Genomic DNA, 24,408 nt, shown 5'->3' on the forward strand with positions numbered 1-24,408 from the left:
GCCCGGCAGGCTACAGTCCATAGGGTTCCAAACAGTAGGTCTTGAGTCAGTGACTAAAAACAACAGCAACCACCACCTCATCTATAAACTATGTTTCTTATGATTTAAGTTTCTATTAGCATGAACAAAATTATTTACCAAGAAAATAAACCAAGTGTCATGTTTCAAAATACAGAGCTTCTCTTAAAATAAATCTGAGCAAACTGTAAGTTTTCTTTAGGTTTCAAGTTCAAGGACTAAAATAGAAAACTCCTAGGAAATAAGGGCACAAGCTTTGATGGTCTAGGACTAACACCTGTGGGTCTCAAAGGTGGTCCTCACACCAGCAACACCATCACTTGGGGATTTAAGCCTGGTCTGAGACCTCTGAATCTGGAAGTGGGGTCTTCCAGACTAGTGGTTCCACTGAACCACTAGTCTAGGAAGGAGGGGGAAGGCAAGAAATATTAAAAAAAATATATATATACACACATATATATACTTTTGAGGTTAAAAAGGAAACAAAAAATAGATAGTGGATAAACCTTGGAAAAAAGCCGAACGGAATTGCCAGGTGATAAAGGTACACAGGGACTGAATGCTAAGCCTGACAAGCATTTAGCAAGTTACACACCTGAGTTCTCCACTTATAACTTCTTTTAATGTGACACCTAAGGTTGATTTCCCAGTGAAGTGTAAAGAACCTTTCAATATAAAAGTTTTAACAAAATGATTTATAGTACAAGCAGCACATAGTCCATCTTTAAAAGACTTAGGCCTTTCCTATCTGTGGGTTGCTTTTGTTTCTGAAAGCCCGAGTCCAATTTTTAAGAGCAGTAAACTATTTGGAATGATCAACTGGCCTTCAGGCTGGGTCTGTAAAGTTCCTACTCAAATTTTCTTACCTGTGTGAATTTTGTTGGAGCTGATGGGATAGAAAAGGGTATTTGGTCCACAGCTTCCCACAAACTCTCAGAGGAGAACTGAGGCCCCCCAAATCTTAAGAACTACTGACCTTTCAACTAGTTATGAGCTCAGCAGTTCAGACCATTTATCAAGTGAAAGATTAAATGTGTGGGTTCTGGAGTCAACCAACAGGGTTCAAATCCTAGCTCAACTCACTGAATAAGTTACTGAAGCCTCCACTTTCTCATCTCCCTATCGTGTCCCTGCAAGGTTTCGGGAAGAGCTAACAGGATCAGGAATGTCAAAAACTTTAGCACACTGTTTGGCATTGTGCCAATAAATACAAACTTTATTATAACAATATTACTACTATACAAAATGTACTGCTAGGTACATAAGGCTTAGAAGTCAACACTTACTAACTTATATTTGAAACATTGATAAAGTCATTCTGTAGTTTAAAATGGATACACTTCATGTTTCTCAGCTGTGCTTATGTGCTCTGTACTCAGAGCACCACAGGTCTTAACCACTGCAGACAGTAAGGTCATGACATCCGTTCTTTCTCACTGTGGCCCAGTGTGCCCTCCATCACCAACAGGAGAGTAGAGTTATCCCTTGTCACTCAGATACTTCATGGGCTCTACTGCCATCATCTTTCCTTTAGAAGGTGACCTGTGAACTCCAGGCCAGTAACTACCATGTCTTGTTTGTATCAAAACTAGGTTTTTAAGGCACTTTACTCATTAGATGACAATCTGAATTCATTCAACCTTTAAAAGTGTTGTTACCTTTTGCTGCTTCCCTGTATAGAAAAAAAGTTAGTACTACGCAAGAGAAGTAAGAAGAAATAAGCACGGTCCTGGGATTATACATGTTTTATATACAAGAAAGTTTTCGTTTTTTTGGTTTTTTTTTTTCATTCTCCCCCCTCCCAAAAACAGACACTAGACATTAAATTACTAATGTTTAGGAACTACAGGCTTAAAAAGCAAACCAGGTTTATGTACACCTATGGCTGATTCATGTTGAAGTTTGACAGAAAACAACAAAATTCTGTAAAGCAATTATCCTTCAATAAAAAAAATAATTTTTTTAAAAAAAGCAAAGCAGAAAAGGAATAATCTAAAATTGTTGATGGTAATTTTAGACCAATTTAAATGGGCTGAAACCTTTTTCAGACCAATGGAAAAAAAAAGTTTTTTTCATATACAAACTATATGAAACAATGAGAGGGGAAATTTTAGTGTTTAGGTATATGCCAATTATAAATATTTATTTTTAAAGCAAAAAGCTAGAGGTTTCAATGCTATTGAGTACACTTTTCTTTCATGCTTGCAGCTACTTAATTAATAAACAAAACTAATACCAATAAAACTAATCTCTCAAAGAGATTTATAATATGAGGCACTTACAAGGAATATCTTTTTCTAAAATGTGATAGGAAAGGATAAAAACTCAACAGGTCAAGCTAAAAGTCGCTGGTTTGCTTAGTTATTATAAAGCCATTTAACACCTGATTCGATCAACATAGAATGTTTAACTAAACCCCCAAAGGACTTGAAATCTATGTGACTTTTAGAAAAGGTTGAAATGGTTGATGTATTGCTGTATGTGGCTCATCTGCAGTCAAGAATACCTAATTAATTCCAGGAAAAGTTAATTTTAGTTCACCAAGGCCCTAGGACCCGGAAAAGAATGGCACCTGCGCCTTAACACACTTTAAAAGAAAAGACGCCTGAAGATCAAGTCAGCTGTACCTTAGAGCCCCTGACTTACCCCCACTACACACACCAGAGCTTAGGAGCCATTTCAAGACATGCCTCTGCAGTGAATTATAAATTAAAAGAAAAACAGCCAAACTGATAACTTCAGCCACTGGTCCTCAACCTCTGGTGCCATCAGAATCACCTATAACTTCTTCCAAAATATATACCCAGGGTGTCCTCAGCAACATATGCAAACTACCTGTGTGTGAAGGTTTGAAAGACACTACTGTTGAGAGATTTCTCATTTCCAATGATTTCATTATTCTACAGACAGGAATACATTTGATCTGTCCCAGTCAAGACTGTTTGGTTTCACTTCACAAATGAGAACAGAAGGCATCATGTTACACCCGCAGACGGGGATGTCTTCCCTCTTAAGAATCCAATCAGGCAGAGTACAACTGAGTCACAGGATTTGAGACACGCCAATTCAACTGAAAACAAGAATGTGGGTAGCTGCCTAGGAATCTCTCTAACTAGGAATTTAGGAACATACCAAAGTCTATGACACCAGGAAATGCATGAAGCAGAGAAAGCTTACATCATTTGCCCTTTCATGCACCTGATGTAAGAGTGTTTGGCGTAAGATATTAACTTTAGTAAGACGATATTTTCCATTTACATCTTCTATAAACACCCCTTAAGTTTACACCCGGTGGTTAGAGGAAGATTCTGCAGCTCCCCAGGGCCATAGCAAAGGATGTTTCACTGTTTCTGAGGCGCCTCATTTGCTTGATGCACGACCGTTAAAGTTTGCATTTCCCCATACGACCTTAAATCAGTTTCCACATTTGCATATTCCAGGTTTACTCGGGAATGTTCAACTTAAGAATCACAGGTGGCTGCTCAGTAAATCAAGGGCTCCCACAAGGCTGGGTTTTATAATGCTTCTCGAAATTTACAGCCCTGTTTCATCAACAAGTGCAAATTCAGAGGACTCCAAGTTGATCCCCAAATTATAAATCCAAGTATCTCAGAAGAATATTATTCTATTTTAGTACTTTTACCAGCTTAGGCTGTGTCAAGTGAAGTGCTATTTCTATGCTTTCTATAAAAAATCCAGCAAGGATTTTAGCACGGCTTCTTTCTGCAGTAAACGCATTGGTTTTATGAAAACATCAAATACCTTCCAGCCTAATTTAGACTACCGTGTTTATAGTCACAACACTGCCATGCCAAACAAAAGCTCAAGTATGTGAGCAAGTGGCCCCCTCTTCAAAATTAAGCACGCACACACAGGCACTTATGCACAAACCCCGGCCAACTGATTAACTAATCACCTGATCAGAAAGAATGACAAGTCAGATCTGATCTATGAACAGATAAACGAGAATCATGTTAAGTACAAACAAAGACAGGAGCACAGTCTTGGAATCAGACTCCAGTTCCAATCCTGGCTCACAGAATCCTAGAGGTGTGACCTTGGGGCACGGTACCCTAATCTCTCTGGGCCTCAGTTTCTTCGTCTGAGAAATGGGAGGGATTCCTGGTGGCTGCCTCTCCCCTTTGTCGCGAGGGCTAAAGGAGGTGACGACTGCGGAGCCCTTCCACAGTGCGTGCTCCGTCAACAAGCTGCTGGTGTCAGGAGGACCGCGCCCCCTCCAAAGCCCCCACCCCCACCCCTCCAAACCCAGAACGCCAGAAGCAAAACTCTGTACTAGGAAACACAAAGAAACGGCTTTAATTCTCAAAGGGCTCTCTGACTGCCGGTTCTTCATCCTCCAGTTCCTCAAATGAATGAATGAGCGTCTAGGAGTGGCTCTGCAAATAGCTGTCTCTTAAGAATCACCTCTGCCGGCTGGAAGGTAACTGTCTTTCACCATCAATTAAACACCCAGAAGCACACCTGGAGCGAGGCACACACGCTCCTGCAAATTTCTGCGGAGACACCGAGTCCGGGCAGGTCCCCGATGCCCACAGGCAGACTCCATTCATTCCCCGCCTCCCCCACCCCTGACCCCTCTCATCAAGCCCTGGCACCAGCCCCCACCCCCCAATCCAGACCTGCCTCTCCCGCGGAGGGTCTCTCCTCGGCTCTCCGCACCCCGCGGGAACCTGTCACCCCACCGAGCAAGGGGCTGGCAAAGCGGCCCACCTCACCCCCTGCCCTCGACACCGCGGCCCGGGCGGGTGCAGCGGTCCCCTCCGCCGCCGAGGAGGGGCCAAGTGCCGGCCGGGGCCGCCTCTCCTCCCCCAGAAACCCGTCAGGCCCCGTCGGAGATAGCGAGTAATAAGAGGGAGGGGAAAGCTCTCCGAAGCCCCCGTTCCCGGGGTCCCTTCCCCGGCAAGTGAGCCCCTTGCCCAAGCCCCACAGGGCTTCCCAGACTGGGGTCATGGTGCCGGGACCGTCCCGAGAAGACCCCAGCGAAAAGGAAGGGGCGACACCCCCGTACTCACCCACCGTCTCCTCCCCCTCAGCTGTTTACCTCACAGTTCCTCCAGCCTACAGGGCGCCGCCATCTTGGACGTACAGCACCTCCCCCCCGTCGTGAAATGTCCACTGCCGCTGCAGCCTCCGCCACGAAAAAGAATCCCCACCCGCGCCTCGCCTCGACCTCGAACCCGACGACCGTTGACCGTGGCCGCCTGCCCCTTTGGAAAGAAGGGGCCGTCCTGCTCATTACTGGTGGTGCTAACAGGTCGAGAAAGAGCCAAGGGGAGTTGTTCGGTAGGGGGTGTGGGGGGGGCGGGGAGGCGGGGACGGGCGGAAGGATTCCGAAAGGGAGCTGCTGAGAGATCTTGTGACTCCGAAGGAGGCAAAAAGAAGGGCCGGCGCGGCGGGGAGGAGCCACGCGAGAGAGCGAGGGGCGGGGAGGCGGTCACGTGACCCGGGCCGGGCGGGAGGGGCTGTGCAAGAGGCGTAAACAAGTTGGCCGAGCTGGGTGTGGTTGGGGCGCCTCCTGCATTCCCGAGCCTCGCACACCGGGATACTCCCCCAACCGAGGGTCTCCCTGTGCCTGACCGCAGAGCTTCCATCTTGTTTCCCAAGGAGCCAATGGGACCCCCGTGGGCGAAGGGCTTGCGGAGAATCCCACTGACTTCTGCCCCTCAGATTGCTAGCGTTTCAGACACCCGGTCACGACATCTGTGGAAAACCACCATGATCAGAGCTGGCTGCTTTCAAAGCCCAACCCCTTCATTCAGTCCTTGCCCTGCCCCCTTCTTAGCTGTGTAAACCTGGACAAGTTTTGAAGTCCTTTGAGCCTCAGTTTCTTCCTCTGCAATGGGCATAATAACACGAGTGGAGTGAGGATTCAGGGACATAAAGTACGGAGGGTGTTTAAGCACAGTGACCCACGCAGGGTAAATGCTCACAAGATGATGGTCCTCGAACGCAGGTTATGGTGAGCGCTGTGACTGATCCGGACCAGGGTGAGAGAGGCCACAGTCCGAGGTATCTGAAAGGCTTTCTGAAGGAGTGCGCGTCAAGCTAGGCCTTAAAGGAAAGGTAGGTTTTATGAAATAGAAATGGGAGAGGCAGTTGGGAAGGAAAGAACGAAAAGAAGCTAGCACCTGGACATAACGCTGGGTGAGTTATGGAAATAACAAGTTTTGTCATGGGAACCATTTGGGTCACAAGGCAAGACAGCATATGGCTTAAGGGGCCTACTGTGAGAGTGGCCTGGGTTCCAGGAGGCCCAGCATGGTCCCAGGTAGGACTGCTGTTAGCCTGTAGGGTTAGAGAGGCCCCAAGAGCATTAGAAAAAGGCCTTTCCTCTGGGCCCACAGTCCATGTGAGCAGAGCCCATGCTGGATACTGGCCCTTAGCCACCCACACCCTCTTCTCCTGGGGGCCCTTGAGCAGTGCACAGCCTTTATCACCATCCTGGCTTATGGGGCAGGTGGGCATTGACTTGGGAATTCCACCAGCCTAACCCTGCCTGGAGACAGCTGGGGAAGCCAAGAGGTGGTTGCTCAAACAGACCAGAGTGTGAACACAGGTTTCTGCTATCATGCTAATGAACTGAGCCTTCGTTTCTTTGTCTGCAACCTAGGGGTTTTAATATTAATCATGATGCCTACAGGATAGGGATTTGGGGTGGATTCAATGAGACCTTAAGATGTAACCAGCATAAAACCTATTTCAATAAATGTTAGTTTTGTTAGCATTTCTCAATGCACTCTCAACTGGCATCCAATCACTGCCTGGAGCGAGTCCACCCGGTGCTAACTTCTGTGTAGTCACCCAGCATGGTCACCGTGGGGCCCAGAGATGGAAGGGCTGGAGGAGAAGAGGGAGTGCCCGGGTTTCCCTAGTCCACAAACCATCTCACAGGAACAGATTCCTGCCTTGGCGTTAGCACTATGGCAAGGACTCGGGCACACTGTGAATGCACCAGGGATCAGGAGGGATGGAGTCAGGGGACGGGCACGATGCCAGAGCTCCAGCCCAGGAATCCCCTTTCCCCACCCCCCTCTTCCTTGGCTCAGTGACCTCATCCTGCTGGAATGCTATCCTCCATGGAAGGGAGCAGTGATACACGAGCCTCATCAGCTTCTGGCCCTCAAGGGGACCATAACTGCACTGTTACTGTTTATACAATATCTGGAAGAAGAATGGTAATAGTTCTCTCAATATGGACCACTAGGGGCTTGTGAGAGGAGGCTAGGAAGAAAGGCAGAGGCAGCCCTGCCCCTGCTCAGGGGCTGGCTCCATATTTTCTGCTTTTCTGGGGTTGATTTTGTCACTGACTTGTTGTTCAGTCACTAAGTCATGTCCGACTCTTTTCGACCCCTTGGACTGCAGCACACAAGTCCTCCCTGTCCATCAGCAACTCCCGGAGCTTGCTCAAACTGACGTCCATTGAGTCAGTGATGCCATCCAACCATCTCATCCTCTGTTGTCCCCTTCTCCTCCTGCCGTCAATCTTTCCCAGCATCAGGGTCTTTTCCAGTGAGTCGGTTCTTCGCATCAGGTGGCCAAAGCATTGGACCTTCAGCTTCAGCATTAGTCCTTCCAATGAATATCCAGGACTGATTTCCTTAAGGATGGACTGATTTGATCTCCTTGGTGTCCAAGGGACTCTCAAGAGTCTTCTCCAACACCACAGTTCAGAAGCATCCATTCTTCAGCGCTCAGACAGATGTTAATCAGACCACTATCTTCCACGTATCCTTCCTGGATCCTCTCCAGGGCACGAGCTTCTGGCCAGGCTTTCTCCAACCATCTTGTCCACACTCAGTGACAGAACAGAAGCGATGAGCCCTCGGAGGCAGGTGGCACTGACTTGCTGTGTGTGAGGCACACCTGTGCATTTGCCTGGGCAGCAGCTCCCCCTCCCCGTCCTGGGACCACAGCATCAACCTCAGGCAGCTGGACCCATCTGGCCAATCCCAGGTCCCAAGCATCCAGCCAAAGGGATTGGCACAGTTGGACATGTGACCCAAGTTGGGCCAATCAGGGTGCTTCCTTGAGTCTTTATACATCCTCTGGGGTCATTGAACTAGGATAAAGCTGTGGCCTCCCCTTCTCCCTCTGCTACCTCAAGCTCCATGAATGCTCTAACCAAAAAATGGAAAAGATACAGAGAAAGAGATGAAAAGAGAAATGTTGGTTGCTCTCCCCTCAAGGGACTTCTCCCCTTTACGAAGTCCCTGAGGCCAGCTTTACCCTGGGCTTCTGAGTTCCATGAAGTGAAGACTGTTTTGGCTGATGCTAGTTTCAGCTGGATTTCTGTCCTTCCCAAAAGGCCTTCCAGATGCAGTTAAATTTGAAGGCCTTTGGAAGGACCCCACTAGTCAAAATTACATCCTTTACAGTGTCACAGGTTCATCCATTTGAGGGGTCCTGTTGCTTCAGCTTTCTGCATGGCAGCCCCCTGCTTTCAGTTCAGTTCAGTTCAGCCACTCAGTCATGTCCGACCCTTTGCAGCCCCATGAATCACAGCACTGCAGCCCTCCCTGTCCATCACCAACTCCCGGAGTTCACTCAGACTCACGTCTATTGAGTCGGTAATGCCATCCAGCCATCTCATCATCTATCGTCCCCTTCTCCTCCTGCCCCCAATCCCTCCCAGCGTCAGGGTCTTTTCCAATGAGTCAACTCTTCGCATGAGGTGGCCAAAGTATTGGTGTTTCAGCTTTACCATCAGTCCTTCCAATGAACACCCAGGACTGATCTGTAGAATGGACTGGTTGGATCTCCTTGCAGTCCAAGGGATTCTCAAGAGTCTTCTCCAACACCACAGTTCAAAAGCATCAATTCTTTGGTGCTCAGCCTTCTTCACAGTCCAACTCTCACATCCACACATGACCACTGGAAAAACCATAGCCTTGATTAGATGGACCTTTGTTGGCAAAGTAATGTCTCTGCTTTTCAATATGCTATCTAGGTTGGTCATAACTTTCCTTCCAAGGAGTAAGCGTCTTTTAATTTCATGACTGCAGTCACCATCTGCAGTGATTTTGTAGCCCCCAAAAATAAAGTCTGACACTGTTTCCACTGTTAACCCGTCTATTTGCCACGAAGTGATGGAACCAGATGCCATGATCTTAGTTTTCTGAATGTTGAGCTTTAAGCCAACTTTTTCACTCTCTTTCACCTTCATCAAGAGGCTTTTTAGTTCCTCTTCACTTTCTGCCATAAAGGTGGTGTCATCTGCGTGTCTGAGGTTATTGATATTTCTCTTGGCAATCTTGATTCCAGCTTGTGTTTCTTCCAGCCCAGCGTTTCTCATGATGTCCTCTGCATATAAGTTAAATAAGCAGGGTGATAATATACAGCCTTAACGTACTCCTTTTCCTATTTGGAACCAGTCTGTTGTTCCATGTCCAGTTCTAACTGTTGCTTCCTGACCTGCATATAGGTTTCTCAAGAGACTGGTATTCCCATCTCTTTCAGAATTTTCCACAGTTTATTATGATCCACACAGTCAAAGGCTTTGGCATAGTCAATAAAGCAGAAGTAGATGTTTTTCAGAGGGTCACCAATCTCCTGGAGGATGGAGTCCAAGTTTCAGAGAGTAGCCCCGAGGGCCCCTCGCAGCCCTGGCCTCTCCAGTCTTGTCATTGTCCCCTTACTGTCTAACACTGTCAGAATGGACACATATATGTATACAAATGTATGCATATATTTTTAACTCATGTAAATGGATTGTGTCATAGATGGCAATCTGCTTCTGCACTGTTTTGAAGCCCATGAACGTCGCTCTAAATAAATCCAACCAGTAGCTTCTGTTGCCAGTTAGTCAGTGATATGGATCTCCCCCAATCTACTCTCACTTGTCCTATGGAATGACACCCAAAGCCCACCAGAAAAAAACCTGTGATAAACCTCAGCATACCTGTTCCCTTGAGGCTTCCCAGGTCGAGCTAGTGGTAAAGAACCTGCCTGCCAGTGCTGGAGATCTAAGTGGTGTGGGTTCAGTCCCTGGGTTGGGAAGATCTCCTGGAGGAGGGCATGGATAAACCTACTCCAGTATTCTTGCCTGGAGAATCCCACGACAGAGGAGCCTGGCGGCCTATGGTCCATAGGGTCTCAAAGAGTTGGACATGACTGAAGCGACTTAGCATACACGCACGCACCTGTTCCCTAATGGATCCAGCTGAGAACTTCTTTGGGATACATAACTAGGAGTAAAACTGGTGGGTCATAGAGTATTCATGGACTTACTCTTTTTTGTTGTTTTTAGAGAAAAAATTAGCTTTACAGAGGTATAATGGATATACAAAATGTTAATGTTATATCTTGATGACTTCGAACATGGCATACACCTATGGTACCATCACCAGAGCCAAGGTACTAACCGTATCCATCACCCCCAGAAATTTTACAGACTTGAGATAACACCACCCGAGTGTTCTCTAGGACAGCTGCCCCAGTTTACAGTCACTGGAAGTCTACAGAAATGCCCGCATTCCTGCCAACAGTCTTCAACGGTGAAGTATGATAGGCCTATCATGGTGATACGTTCTCTTCTAAACTTCAGTTCAGTTCAGTCGCTCAGTCGTGTCCGACTCTGCAACCCCATGAATCGCAGCATGCCAGGCCTCCCTGTCCATCACCGTCTCCCGGAGTTCACTCAAACTCACGTCCATTGAGTCAGTGATGCCATCCAGCCATCTCATCCTCTGTCGTCCCCTTCTCCTCCTGCCCCCAATCCCTCCCATCATCAGTCTTTTCCAATGAGTCAACTCTTCGCATGAGGTGGCCAAAGTACTGGAGTTTCAGCTTCAGCATCATTCCCTCCAAAGAAATCCCAGGGCTGATCTCCTTCAGAATGGACTGGTTGGATCTCCTTGCAGTCCAAGGGACTCTCAAGAGTCTTCTCCAACACCACAGTTCTTAACTTACCTCTATTAATGAGATGGAGCATTTCTTTATGTTCTTGTTAGTCTTGTAGGTTTCATCCTCTACAAATGGCCAATTCTTATCTTTTGACTATTTTTCCTCTAGTAGAGTTACTCTCTTTTCCTTGTTGATTTGCAGAATTCCAACACACAGAAATGTGTCCTTCATTGACTATAGATATTTCCAGTGTCTTCCCCCATCTGTTACCGTCCTATTAACTATAACTGTATTGTACTTCATTGAAAACCCCATCTGTTATTGTCCTATTAACTATTACTGTATTGTACTTCATTGAAAAAGCGACGCTAATTTTGGTGTTATCGACCCCTCCTCCTTCTTGTCGTCCTCTTTCTTTTTTGACTTATGATCTGGGTTTTTGAGGTTTTGTTCAAGGATACCTTTTCCAACACTTTCTCATAAAGGACAGGTGGCATGGCGGCCGGAGGTGTGCAGTGCACACAGCAGGCTGCCTAGGAGGACCGAGGGGGACGGGCAGAGCGGAGATCCAGGCTCTGCAACCCTGCTGTGTGGCCTGGCCCAGTCCCCAAGCTTCCTTTTCTATACCTAGACAAGAGGGATGCCACCAATGCCTTAAATATCCAACTCAGAGGGTCGTTAGGACTGTCCAGTGAGAGACTTGTGTAAACGCTCATCAGAGCACATGCCAAAGTGTGGGCACCAGTGAATGTTGGCGTTATCATTCCCTCCACTTGCATGAGCTCCTTGCATGAGCTCCACTGTCTGCAGCCGCTGTGACAAAGTACCACAGACAGGCTGGCTTTAAATAACACAAGCGTAAGGAATTCCCTGGTGGTCCAGTAGTTAGGACTCGGTGTTCTCACTGCTGGGGCCCCGGGTTCAATCCCTGGTCTGGGAACTACGATCCCACAAGCCGTGTGGCATGGCCAAACAACGACAGTGTATTCTCCCTTTCTTCTGGAGTCCAGAACTCTGAAACCAAAGCGTCGGCGGGGCTGACTTCCTCTGAGGGCTCTGACGGGGGGGTTCCATGCCTCTCTCCTGCCTTCCAGGGGTCGCCCGCCATGTCTGATGATGTCCCTTGGCCTGGAGCTGTATCCCTTCACTCTCCACCTCCATCCCCACCTGCCCTCTCTCCCTGTGCGCTTTCACGAGGCACAGACTCAGTTACTGGGTTAAAGAGGCAACGTGCTCCTCTGTGTGTCCTTTCCTCTTGTTTGTTTTTTAAGATTTATTCATTCATGTATTTTATTTTTGGCTGCACTGGGTCCTCATTACAGGGCACGGGCTTCTCATTACAGTGGCTTCTCGCGTTGCACGAGCTCTCAGCATACGAGCTTCAGTAGTTGTGACATGCAGGCTTGGCTGCCCTGTGGCTTGTGGGATCTTAGTTCCCTAACCTGGGATCAAACCTGTGTCTCCTGCATTGGCAGGCAGATTCTCAACCACTGGACCCCCAGGAACTCCCTCCTATCCTCTTTTTATAAGAACACCAGTCATTGGCTTTGGGGCCCACAATAATTCAATATGACTTCATCTGAACTGAATTACATCTATAAAGACTCTACTTCCAAATAAGGTCAGATGCTGAGTTCTGGGTGGACGTGAATTGGAAGAGGGCACTAGTCAACCCCCTACACTTGCTTTTAGGGTGCACAGAGCCCAGCAGATGAGACGAAAGGGGGCCCATGGTGCTGTGACTCAGAGTCAGGTCCACCCTGCAGAGTGGGTGCCCTCGGAGTGATGAGGGCAACCTGTGGATGGGGCTGGGACTTGGACTTTGCTTCCATTTTAATCAGGAATCTGACTGATGGTGTTGAGGCAGGTGGGCTTTACAGGAGGAAGACCCAGTTTTCAAGAAGGCATCAAGGTGAGACCACCTAAGGCTCGTTGGCTGATCAGTGGTCATATTTAAGATATACATGGAATGGGAGATGAGAAAGGCAGGACATGGAGGGCCCTGAGCTTAAAAAAAAAAAAGCCTGAACTGTGTGAGGGGGCAAAGAGGGTCCTCTGAAGTTTTGAGAATTGAGGAACGGAGAGGAGAAAGTTGTCTGTTGAATATTGGAAAAGGCTCCATCTTGGCTTTGACACCTGTGGATGGAAGTTTTGAAATCCTGGGCTCCCTCTCTCCTGGGCAGGCCACCTCCTCACCCAGACCCCTGACCAGGTCTCTGTATCCCCCTTGCACTACAATGTGGAGGACCACATTACACGGGGTTCTCCATGTCCAGGAGGAGTCTTTTAGTTACCATGAACCCCCCCCCTTTTCCCTGCCCCCCAGAGGAGAAGCATCCACAGCTGGAGTTTTATTCCAGCTGGGACTCTCCTGAAGACGGTGCCAGGACTCCTTGGAGAAGATAAATCTGGATCCCTGCTTCACACCCGACACTGGAAAAAACTCCAGAGGGGTCAAAGTGCTTACGTGTCAAAAGTGAAGCCATAAAAGTGCTAGAAGGAAACAACACAGGTGAATTTTCATGGAGAGGGGGAAAAAGCCTTTCTGAAAGTGGCTAGAAAGAAGCAAGAGAAGAAAGGGCTGATAAACCAGCCAACCTCCAAAACAAAGTGAAAAGAAAGCAAAACCCCTTGGGTAGGGCAGAAAAGGGAATGAGCAAAGACAGAAAACAGCTGAGAGGGAGTGTTTGCAACTTATTTCACAAACAAGCCTCCTGATACAGAGATATCTCTTTAAAATCTTTTTCTAACCCACTTATTTCATGGAAAAAGAGGGCAAAAGACATGAAAAGAAAGCTCACTCCAGAAGAAATGCAATTGATTTCAGGTTTCTGGCCTCCGAAACAGAGAGAACGTGGTTCTGCTGTTTAAGCCGCCCAGTTGTGGTCGTTTGCTAGAGCAGCACTCGGAAATTAACACACGGACCAGAAGAAGGGATTTCTGGATTGTAGCGTAAAACGTTTAGAAAATACAAACCCACGGGTTCATAGTGATAACTCAAATTTAAGGAGAAAAAAGGAGAGAAGATTTAAAAGATCCAGTTATGCCAACACCTTACTATAGTAATCAGCAATTAAAAAGAAAAGACATCATTTACACTCTAATATTTGGAAGAGCTCTGGCTCATCCAGAGTTAGTGAGGGAAAGCTCTTCTTTACTGGGGGGAAAAAGCCAGATAATAAATGCAAAAGGAACGATAGAAGGCTCACTATTTCCAACCAACAATGAAACTGTTGATTCAAGCAAGAAGCATCAGTGGAGACCGAACCCGTTAGGAGAAGGCTGTGGGGAGCAGGATTTTTGCATGATGAGAAAGTCTTACTCTTTTGATCCCTGGGTCGGGAAGAGCCCCTGGAGGAGGGCACAGCAACCCCCTTTCGTATTCTTGCTTGGAGAATCCCATGCATGAAGGAGCCTGGTGGGCTCCAGTCCTCAGGGTCGAAAAGAGCTAGACACACCTGAAGTGACGTAGCACACGTGCACAGGTTGCGTCTCAACTCATCTCTATGATGGGGAGAGCTGGCTGTCACCCCTTTAACCCAGTGACCAAACATCATGAAAGTGGAGCAGTCTGACATTAGGGACCTCCAATGCTATGGAGCCCACATTACCTGAGAAGTACCCTTGCCTGAAACATCTCACCTGAGTTAAATCAAATCTTGGCCCTAACTTCCACTATACATGGGAGGGAGGAACAGGTTAAACAGCTGCTGCTGCTGCTGCTGCTAAGTCACTTCAGTCGTCTCCGACTCTGTGTGACCCCATAGACGGCAGCCCACCAGGCTCCCCCAGTCCCTGGGATTCTCCAGGCAAGAACACTGGAGTGGGTTGCCATTTCCTTCCCCAATGCATGAAAGTGAAAAGTGAAAGTGAAGTCACTCAGTCGTGTCCGACTCCTAGCGACCCCATGGACTGCAGCCTACCAGGCTCCTCCGTCCATGGGTTTTCCAGGCAGAAGTACTGGAGTGGGGTGCCATTGCCTTCTCCGAGGTTAAACAGCACATCCAGGAAACAGACAAATCTAGAGAGCAGGCCCTTCTACCAAATTGGCCTGAGCTCTTTTGGGGGAAAAAAATCAATGTCAAAAGATGAGGGCACTGTTCTATTAATATCATAAAGGAGACTAGTGTGTGTGTACGTGCACGCTCTGTCGTGTCTGACTCTTTGTGACCGCATGGACTGTAGCCCGCCAGGTTCCTCTGTCCATGGGGATTCTTCAGGCAAGAGTCCTGGAGTGGGTGCCATTTCCTCCTCCAGGGCATTGATCCCGAGTCATCTTCATCAGCAGGTGGACTCTCTACCGCTGAGCCTCCCGGGAAAGCTCAAAAGGAGACTAAAGAAGCAGGCAAATGCAATGCTTGAAACTGATTCTAAAAGAGCAACTCTAGAAGAAAATTGGGGCAAATTGGGGATAAAATTGAGTATGAACTGAATATTCAGTGATGCCAGGAAATTATTGATGGTTTTCTTAGGTGCGATCATGACAGTTATGTGATGATGTAAGAATACCTGTTTTTAGGAGATATGTGCTCAAGTATTAATGGGCAAAGTGTCATGTTGTCTGCAATATAACTTAAAAATGTTTTATCAAAAGAAAACACATTTATATACACTTACAAATGCATATAGAAAGATAATGCACAGTTTGCAAATAATTATTGTTGAATAACAGAAGAGGGTATATAGGTGTTCGTTAGACATGTTTCATTCGCTTTCCTTTTGGAAATGTTTCATAATAAACTAATCTTGCAAAAATATTGGAAGATCAAAAAATAATTGGACTTCGTGGCAAAGGGAAATCAGAGATCCTCATCACGAGATGGTGGGATTCTCTGGGCTTCACCCTCACTCTCTGTGTCTGTGAAAAATAAAGGTTTGAGCAGGATGGTTTGAACTATGTTGCTGGAGAAAACTCATGAGTGTTCCCTGGACAGCAAGGAGATTGAACCAGTCAATCCTAAAGGAAATCAACCCTGAATATTCATTGGAAGGACTGATGGTGAAGCTCCAATTCTCTTGACCACCTAATGCAAAGAGCCAGCTCGTTGGAAAAGACCCTGATGCTAGCAAGGACTGAGGGCAGAAGAAGGGGACGACAGAGGATGAGTTGGTTGGATGGCATCACTGACTCAATGGACATGAGTTTGAACAAACTCAGGGAGATGGTGAAGAACAGGGAAGCCTGGTGGGCTGCAGTCCCTGGGGTTGCAAAGAGTTGGACATGACCGAGTGACTGAAAAACAACAACAACAAAAACTACACATAATGTAAAATTTACATTTTAACCGTTTTCAAGTGTATATAGTTCAGTGGCGTTAAACACGTTCACACTGTTCTGCAACCAACCATCACCATCTGTCTTCAGGACTCTGTCCTGTAAAATAGAGACTCTGTGTCCGTTTAGTAGCTCAGCTCCCCACCCCAGCCCCTAGCAGTTGGTATTCTGCTTTCTGTCTCTGTGGTTTTGACTTCTTCAGATACCTTGTGTAAGTGGAATAAAGTGTTTGTCCTGTGATTGGTTTATTAAGCTTAACAGGGTGTTTCAGGTCTTCAAGGCTCATACGTGTTGTGTTATAGCACGTGTCAGAATTCTCTTCCTTTGTTTATTTGTTGTGGCATGCAGGATCTTTCGATGTGGTGCATGGATTCTCTAGTTGGGAAGCATGGGCTCCAGGGTGCATGGGCTTCAGTAGCTGTGGGTTGCGGGCTTAGTTGCTCTGCAGTATATGGAATCTTAATTCCCTGAGCAGGGATCAAACCCACATCCCCTGCATTGCAAGGTGGACTCTCTACCACTGAACCACCAGGGAAGTCCCCAGAATTCTCTTCCTTTTTAAGGCTAAATAATATTCCATTGTGCAGATATACTGTATTTTGTTTACTTACTCATTTGTTGATACACACTGGGAGCCTCCTCTGCTAGGCTGTTATGAATACGACTGCTGGAAAGATGGGCTTACAGGTGTCCCTTTGAGACCCTGCCTTGATGCTTCAGGTACATATCCAGGAGTGGAATGGCTGGATCTGGGCGGGGTGGCTTATAAAGGATTCTTTCCTGCTTTCCAAATGAGCTTACCATACGTGTCCTTTTAAACTGTAAACCGGTCAGCTTGCAGGAATGTATACACAGACCACCTTTCAAGGATGTACCAACAGTAGTCAAAAGACCACTAGGTCCTTGCTCTCTTCCCAACCTCTGCATCCTTTTCTCCAGAGGAGACCTCCCTACATGCTCTTGGGATGACAAAAAGCATCAGGAATGAAAAACCACTCACCATGCAGGGGACAATGATAAAACGGTAATTTGAAAACCTCTGAAGGTACATGCAAAATAGATGTAAATTGAGTGCAAATTCTGGCGGCTGGAAAACAGCGACCTCCGCAGGACACTCCTGGTGCCGATCAGCATTGAGATAGAACGCTCTTGCCCAGATGGGTTTGCATGTCCAGTTCTCTGCAGAGATGTGTGCGTCGTCCTGAATGTTTTTCCTCGGCTCTCACTTCTTTGTGGGTTCCTCTGAGGCTTTGTTTCCTTGGTCTGGAGGCTGAAACTATGCCCCAGGCCCAGAGACCCCTGACCCACGCAGGATGTGGGGAAAGACAGAGTCTCTCCCGTCCCAGTAGCCACAGAAAACGCCTCTGTTTGCTGATCCAGGCTCCAAGGCCACTGCCTGCTGGGGCTGCTGCCTGGTTGGGGTGGGGGGTGGGGCCTTGACCAGGGAGGTGAGGATCCGTGGGGCGATTTTCCCCCTCCTCAGGCTGGTTAATGACCCCACACACAAATTCACACACACACATATTCAGATATACACACTGTTTGTTGGGAATAATACAAACTTGTGTCAAATAATACACACAAGCTTACTGATGCTGTCGTATGCTTGTGGTGGAGCTGGACTGAGGAGTAGGAGGTGGGGTCCTTGCCCTGATGGGGTCTGGCAGGTGCCACACACACACTGACCACTATGTGGACTTGACTCCATTGCCAGCTACCCCTGCGGTTGCTCTTCCCATCACTCAGTCAGTAATCCCTAGGGACCAACTGCTCCCTGAGACTGAAAGACACAAGCCTTGCAAAGGCCCTGCAGCCTCTCTGGCCTGGGTAAACGTCCACGGGACTTTCATTCCTTCCTCCATGCCCGCAGCCTCCTGTGCGTGTCCAGAGAATACAAACGCGGAAGTCACCGAGGGTTCACAGTGCAGTAACCAGATGTCATGAGTCTCATTAATAATCAACCTACCGTGTAAATGAGCACAGCCCACCTGCTAGGAATCGGGCCGACACGCCTTGTTCGCTCGTTTGCCCCCAGCAGCTCAGGCTTCCACTCTGTCCAATGAGAGGGAGAAAGGGCAGAGTTCTTGAGTCTGCTGTTGAGGATTTCTGCTGAGATGTACCACCTCCCCCATTTAAAGCACTGTAGCGTGTGTAAAACGTTTTGCGTGTATCATTTTAGCTTGCTACCTTCAGCTCCAAGGGAAGCTTTATCTTAGCTCCATTTTAGAGATGGCAGTTCTGAGGCTCGGGGAGGCCAGTGGCCGCCTATGGTCTGCAGCTGGTGAGTGTCAAGGCCAGGTGCAGCCCAAGTCTGAGGACCACAGTGGTGCCCATTGCACCCAACTGGCTGGAGAATCAGACATTACCTGCTCTATTAGCTGCCACTGGGGTCTCACGCTTTATAAAAACCTCTACAAGTTACGGGGGACTTCCCTGGCAGTGCAGTGGCCAAGTCCGAGCTCCCAATGCGGGGGCCCCAGGCCCAATCCCTGGCGGGGGGACTAGATCCCGCATGTTGCAACTAAGAGTTTGGCATGCAGCAGTGAAGATTTTCACGAGCCACGAGCAGAAAGATCCTGCATGCCGCAACTAAGACCTGGCACAGCCCAATAAATAAAATATTAAAAATAATAAATAAAACATATATGAGTTTTCTAGGTGGGAGGCGATCAAACACGGGTCTCCGTTAGGAAGGGCTGCAGGAAAGAGGAGTCCTGCCTCTGCCTCTCGGGAACTGTGTGACCTCGGCAAGTCTCTCTCCAGGCCTTGGTTTCCCCTCCTGAAGCCTCAGGTGGTTGAATTGGGGGTGTGCAGTCACCCTCTCCCTCTCCAGTCCTCCCCAGCCTCCTGCCAGAGAGCTCCATGAAGTCATGGAAGAGAAGGAGCCGAGAAGGATCAAGAAGCTGCTTGATCGTCTGGTTATTCCCTAAACCTAGAAACAGGGTCCCCAGTTTCACGCTCCTGCCAGCGATGCCGGGAGGTGTCAGGCAGGAGCGCTGGTCCTTGCAGGCTCTTCCCGTGTAGCCTCAGCTTCCCCACCCGAGTTCAACAGCCCTCTTTCCTATCATGGGCCTCTAGGCAAACCAGCCATCTTGTGACGTGAAGACACCCCAGAAGCTCACCCAGTGGTCCTCCTCCAGGATGTCGCCCATTCCCATCGAGAGAGTTTCGGAGGTGAGAGGATGGGAGGGTTGAGCTCACAGACTGAGGGAGAGACTTCCTGTGCAGTGCCCAAGAGCAAAGGACCAATGAAGATTTGTTTGAATTGAAAAACATATCCATGTATGTTTTTAATGGGCTTCCCAGGTGGCGCTGGTGGTAAAGAAAAAGTGAAAGTCGCTTGACTCTTTTCGACCCCATGGACTGTATAGCCTGCCAGGCTCCTCTGTCCATGGAATTCTCCAAGCCAGAATACTGGAATGAGTTGCAGTTCCCTCCTCCATGGAATCTTCCCAAACCAGGGATCGAACCCAGGTCGAACGCAGGTAGAGCTTCACCGTCTGAGCCACCAGGGAAGCACCTGTGTGTATTTCAGTGCAGGAGATGTAAGAGACATGGGTTCGATCCCTGGGTCGGGAAGATCCCCTGGAGGAGGGCACGGCAACCCACTCCGGTATTCTTGCGAGGAGAAGCCCCATGGGCAGCGGAGCCTGGCGGGCTGCAGTCCCTAGGGTTGCGAAGAGTTGGACACGACTGAAGCAACTTAGGACGCATGCACACCTGTGTTCAATCTATGAGTGGTGAGGGAGACTGGAGGAGAGAGGAAGCGGGGGGTGGGGGGGGGTGGGGGTGGGAAGAGTAGGGGGGAGGGGAAGAGTGGGGCGGGAGGGCGGAGACTGAGCACACGTTAGGGTGGAGGCGCGTGTGTTAGTTTCCTCTTTCTACTCTGATCATATGTTGTTTTTGTGATTGAAGCTGTAATTAGGTAGATGGATAGGTAAGTGGGTAGATAGGTAAATAGATAGTGGTGGTTTAGTCGATAGGTCGTATCCGACTCTTGCGACGCCATGGACTGTAGCCCACAAGGCCCCTCCGTCCCTGGGATTTCCCAGTCAAGAATACTGGAGTGGGTTGCCATTTCCTTCTCCAGGGGATCTTCCCGACCTTATAGAACCCGTGTCTCCTGCATCGCATGCGGATTCTTTACCAATTGAGCCACCAGTCAAGCCCAGGTCATTTCAGTTCAGTCGCTCAGTTGTGTCCGACTTTTTGTGATCCCATGGACTGCAGCACGCCAGGCTTCCCTGTCATCGCCAACTCTCAGAGTTTACTCAAACTCATGTCCATCAAGTCGGTGATGCCATCCAACCATCTCATCCTCTGTGGGCCCCCTTCCCTCCCACTTTCTATCTTTCCCAGCATCACTCTTTCCAATGAGTTGGTTCTTCGCATCAGGTAGCCAAAGTATTGGAATTTCAGCTTCAGCATCAGTCCTTCCAATGAATAGTCAGGACTGATTTCCTTTAGGACTGACTGGTTGGATCTCCTTGCAGTCCAGGTAGATAAACAAATATTAATAAATAGACAGTTTTCAAGCTGATTTGTTAGAGGTAAAGGGGGCAGGAGCCACTCCAGTGTTCTTGCCTGGAGAATCCCAGGGACGGGGGAGCCTGGTGGGCTGCCGTCTATGGGGTCGCACAGAGTCAGATACGACTGAAGCGACTTAGCAGCAGCAGAAAGGGGGCAGGAGCGCCACCGTGTGGCGACTCTGTGCACTGCTGCCTCCCGTGACGCTCGGGCTTCTGGTTGGTGCGGTTGTGGGCGCGCACCATTGCTGCACCCCAGCTGCCTGCAGCTCCTGTGCTTGGACAGAGCCCCCCAGTCTCCCTGAATGACTGAGTCACCACAGGACTGCGATGGGTGCTTTTCCAGCACCAGGAGGCAGGTTGAGGAGGATGGGGGTGGGGAGACAGCCTCTGGACACCCCATACCCAACCACATGGCTAAGACCACCTGGTCCATCCTCAGGTTGCATGAGCAGGTGGGCTCAGCTCCCGTTTGCTGCATTCTGTGGCCATCGTAACCCAAGGCCATGAAGGTACCCAAAGCCACACAGCTAATGCCAGCTGGTGCCAGGATCACAGCCTGAACCCTGCCGCCCCCCCGGGCAGAGCCCAGGTGAGCCTTGCCAAGGTCAGTGTGTGGCTGTTGTCTGCTGAGACAGGAGTCCGCAGGGTCCCTACCCCCAGATCGCTGCTGGTCTCATTAAGAAGCAACTGAGGGGCTTCCATGGTGGCTCAGGGGTAAAGAATCTGCCTGCCAGTGGAAGAGACATGAGTTTGATTCCTGATCTGGAAAGATCCCACGTGTCCCGGAGCAACTAAGGCCCTGCGTGACCACTACTGAGCCTGCGCTCTGGAGCCCAGGAGCCGCAGCTATTGAAGCCCACCCGCCCTAGAGCCTGAGCTCTTCAACAAGAGAAGCCCCCGCAATGAGAACCCTGTGTACCCCAACTAGAGGATAGCCCCCCTCTCTGGGCGACTAGGGAAAAGCCCATGAAGCAACGAAGACTCAGCACAATGAAAAATAAATAAGAATCTGCTGAGTGCCCATGATGATGGACAGAGACAAGAATCCAAGGGTTGTCATGGCTGGGCCAAATCCTTTATACCACAGGTGACCCCAGAGATTGTGGGGAATCTGGAAGGCTTCCTGAAGATGCAGACTGAAGAGAAAGGACATTCCAGATGGGGGAACAGAAGGGCAGAGGCAGGAGTTGGAATCTGGTCCGGTGGACACAGAACATCAGTAAACAGATATTGGTAAACTGATACGGCACGCCTGCCATATCAGTAAACAGAGCACGCTGTGGTCACCAAGCTGCCGCTGCAGCCAGCACCCCAGGGTGCCCCCTAGGGGATTCAGGATGGAGAAAACCAGGGTACTGGCCCAAGAGAGTTAGGATGCATATCAAAGGAATAGTTTCATTAAACCCAGACTCTTGCTTCTTCCCATACGTAGAAAAGCACTAAATTCATTAACTTGAGACATCTGGACTTTCTTTAATTAGCAGTCATCTTTTAACGTTCAACTGTCTGGGTGTTTTTTGTTTGTTTTTGCAAAAACTCTTATGTATCCTGGTTCCTCTTTGAAACAATCCCTCAGAGCTGAGAGGCTGTCTCTCAGGCTTGTGTCTTCCAAATAAAACATAATTCTCAACTTTTAGATTGTGCGTTGTTTTTTCTTTTTTTTCCTTCACTCAACATTCTCCAGCAGAAAAGGATACAACATATTCAGGTGACCAGGATGGTTAGAAAGTGGAGGCTTCCCCAAACACCTTGCTGGCCTTATTCTGTTGTGGTTGTTCAGTCACTAAGTCATTTGTGACTCTGTGATCCCATGGACCGCAGCATGCCAGGCTTCCCTGTCCTCCACTATCTAGCCGAGTTTGCTCAGATTCATGTCCATTGAGTTGGTGATGCTATCTAGCCATGTTGTCCTCTGCTGCCCCCTTCTCCTTTTGCCTTCAATCTCTGTGTCCTTATTCAATCTATATGGTCTTCTTCTGTGTCCTTGCCAAAGCCCTGTTCCCACTCTGGAGTGTTTTAGCAGAAAGTTGGCCAGCCCTGGCCAATGAGAGGCCCGTATCTCTCCTTCTGCTATAATGAGGGGCACAGAGATGGGCCAATTAGAGTCAGCCCCTGGCCTCTTACTGAAACAATTGAGAAAGCATCTATCTTTCCACTGGAGTTTCTAATCTTATAGACTTCAACTAGTAATGTTGGGGATCTCAGCCCCAGGATAGAGTAAAGCTGAGAGATGGCAAGTAAGATATTCATGCACTGATTGATCCATCCACTCATTCTATAAATACGCCATCAATGTCTACCATCCACTGGTCTAAGCACTGGAGATTCAGCTGTGAGCCAGGCAAATGCAACCCCTGCTCTTGTAGTGCTCACATTCCTTATGGGCAGTCAGGCCCCAAAATAAATAAAAAGGAAAGAAATCCAGAAGATACTTTCAGAAAATTATGAATGTCAAGAAGAGCAAGGCCGATGAAGCAGAAAGTGCCTGGGATGGGAAGGTCCTGCTCTAGTTGGTGTCCAAGGAGATCTGGCCACAGAGGTGACGTTTCAACCACGACCTGGATGACAAGGAGTCAGCCATGGGAAGACCTGGGGTTAGGCCATCCAGCAGAGGGGACAGCAGACGCAAATGTCCTGAGGCTGAATCCAGGCGGTAGCATTTGAGCATCTGGATCCAACCACACCTGAAGTAGACACTTTTCAGTGACATGAAAGACATTGTTTTGTTGTTCTTAAACCAGTTTAAATCAGGTTTCTGCAACTTGCATCGGAAAAAGTGCTGTCATTTGAAAGAGTTCTGATGCTGTGAATATGCTGAATGCTCAGTTCTGGAGCTGAGGTTTTTTTGTCCTGTTAGGTAAAGGAAAATCACTGAAGGTTTTTCAACCGGAGAGAAATCTTCCTCGTCTTGTCGCTACTTATTCTCAAGGCTCATTTCTCTCTCTCTCTTTTTAAAATTTGGCTGTGCTAGGTCTTTGTTGCGGTGTTCAAGCTTTCTCTAGTTGTGGGTGCAAGGGCTTTGTTGCCCCACGGCATGAGGAATCTGGGATCTTAGTTCAATGACCTAGGACTGAACACACATTTCCTGTACTGGGGGGGCTTCCGGGCTAGCTCAGATGATAAAGAATCTCCCCGCAATGTGGGGGATCTTGGCTCGATCCCTGGGTCAGGAAGATCCCCTTGGAGAACGGCATGGCAACCCACTCCAGTATTCTCGCCTGGAGAATCCCACGGACAGAGGAGACTGGGCTTCAGTCCATGAGGTCACAGAGTCGGGCATGACTGAGTGATTAACACTTTCGCTTCGTTTCTCCTGTATTGGAAGGCAGATGCTTTTATTTTTTTCAATACTTATTTAGGAAAACAATGCAAAGCTAGACAGCATATTAAAAAGCAAAGATATCACTTTGCTGACAAAGGTCTGTATAGTTAAAGCTATGTTTATTCCAGTAGTCATGAATGGATGTGAGAGTTGGACCATAAAGAAGGTTGAGTGCCAAAGAATTGATGCTTTTGAACTATGGTGTTGGAGAAGACTCTTGCGAGTCCCTTGGACTGCAAGGAGATCCAACCAGTCAATCCTAGAGGAAATCAATCCTGAATATTCATTGAAAGGACTGGTGCTGAACCTGAAGCTCCAATACATTGGCCACCTGATGTGAAGAGTCTACTCATTCGAAAAGACCTTGATGCAGGGAAAGACTGAAGGCAGGAGGAGAAGGG

At 48.2% G+C, this 24,408-nt stretch overlaps 1 protein-coding gene across 5 annotated transcripts in view; it reads right to left on the reverse strand.

The window, feature by feature from the left end:
- Positions 1-6,469, reverse strand: part of TSC1 (TSC complex subunit 1) — a 53,380-nt gene extending 46,911 nt beyond the window's left edge. For 2 of the 5 annotated variants that reach the window (XM_055541501.1, XM_055541497.1), the window contains exon 1: positions 5,052-5,140. The gene's annotated coding sequence lies outside the window, so the exon portion shown is untranslated. Of the gene's footprint in view, positions 1-5,051; positions 5,219-5,969 lie in introns of those variants that run through there. The other 3 variants (XM_055541499.1, XM_055541498.1, XM_055541500.1) reach the window with 3 other exon arrangements.
- Between the last annotated feature and the right edge of the window lie 17,939 nt (positions 6,470-24,408).

The sequence above is a fragment of the Bubalus kerabau genome, chromosome 11 (genome assembly GCF_029407905.1).
Source record: "Bubalus kerabau isolate K-KA32 ecotype Philippines breed swamp buffalo chromosome 11, PCC_UOA_SB_1v2, whole genome shotgun sequence".
NCBI classification, from domain to species: domain Eukaryota; kingdom Metazoa; phylum Chordata; class Mammalia; order Artiodactyla; family Bovidae; genus Bubalus; species Bubalus kerabau.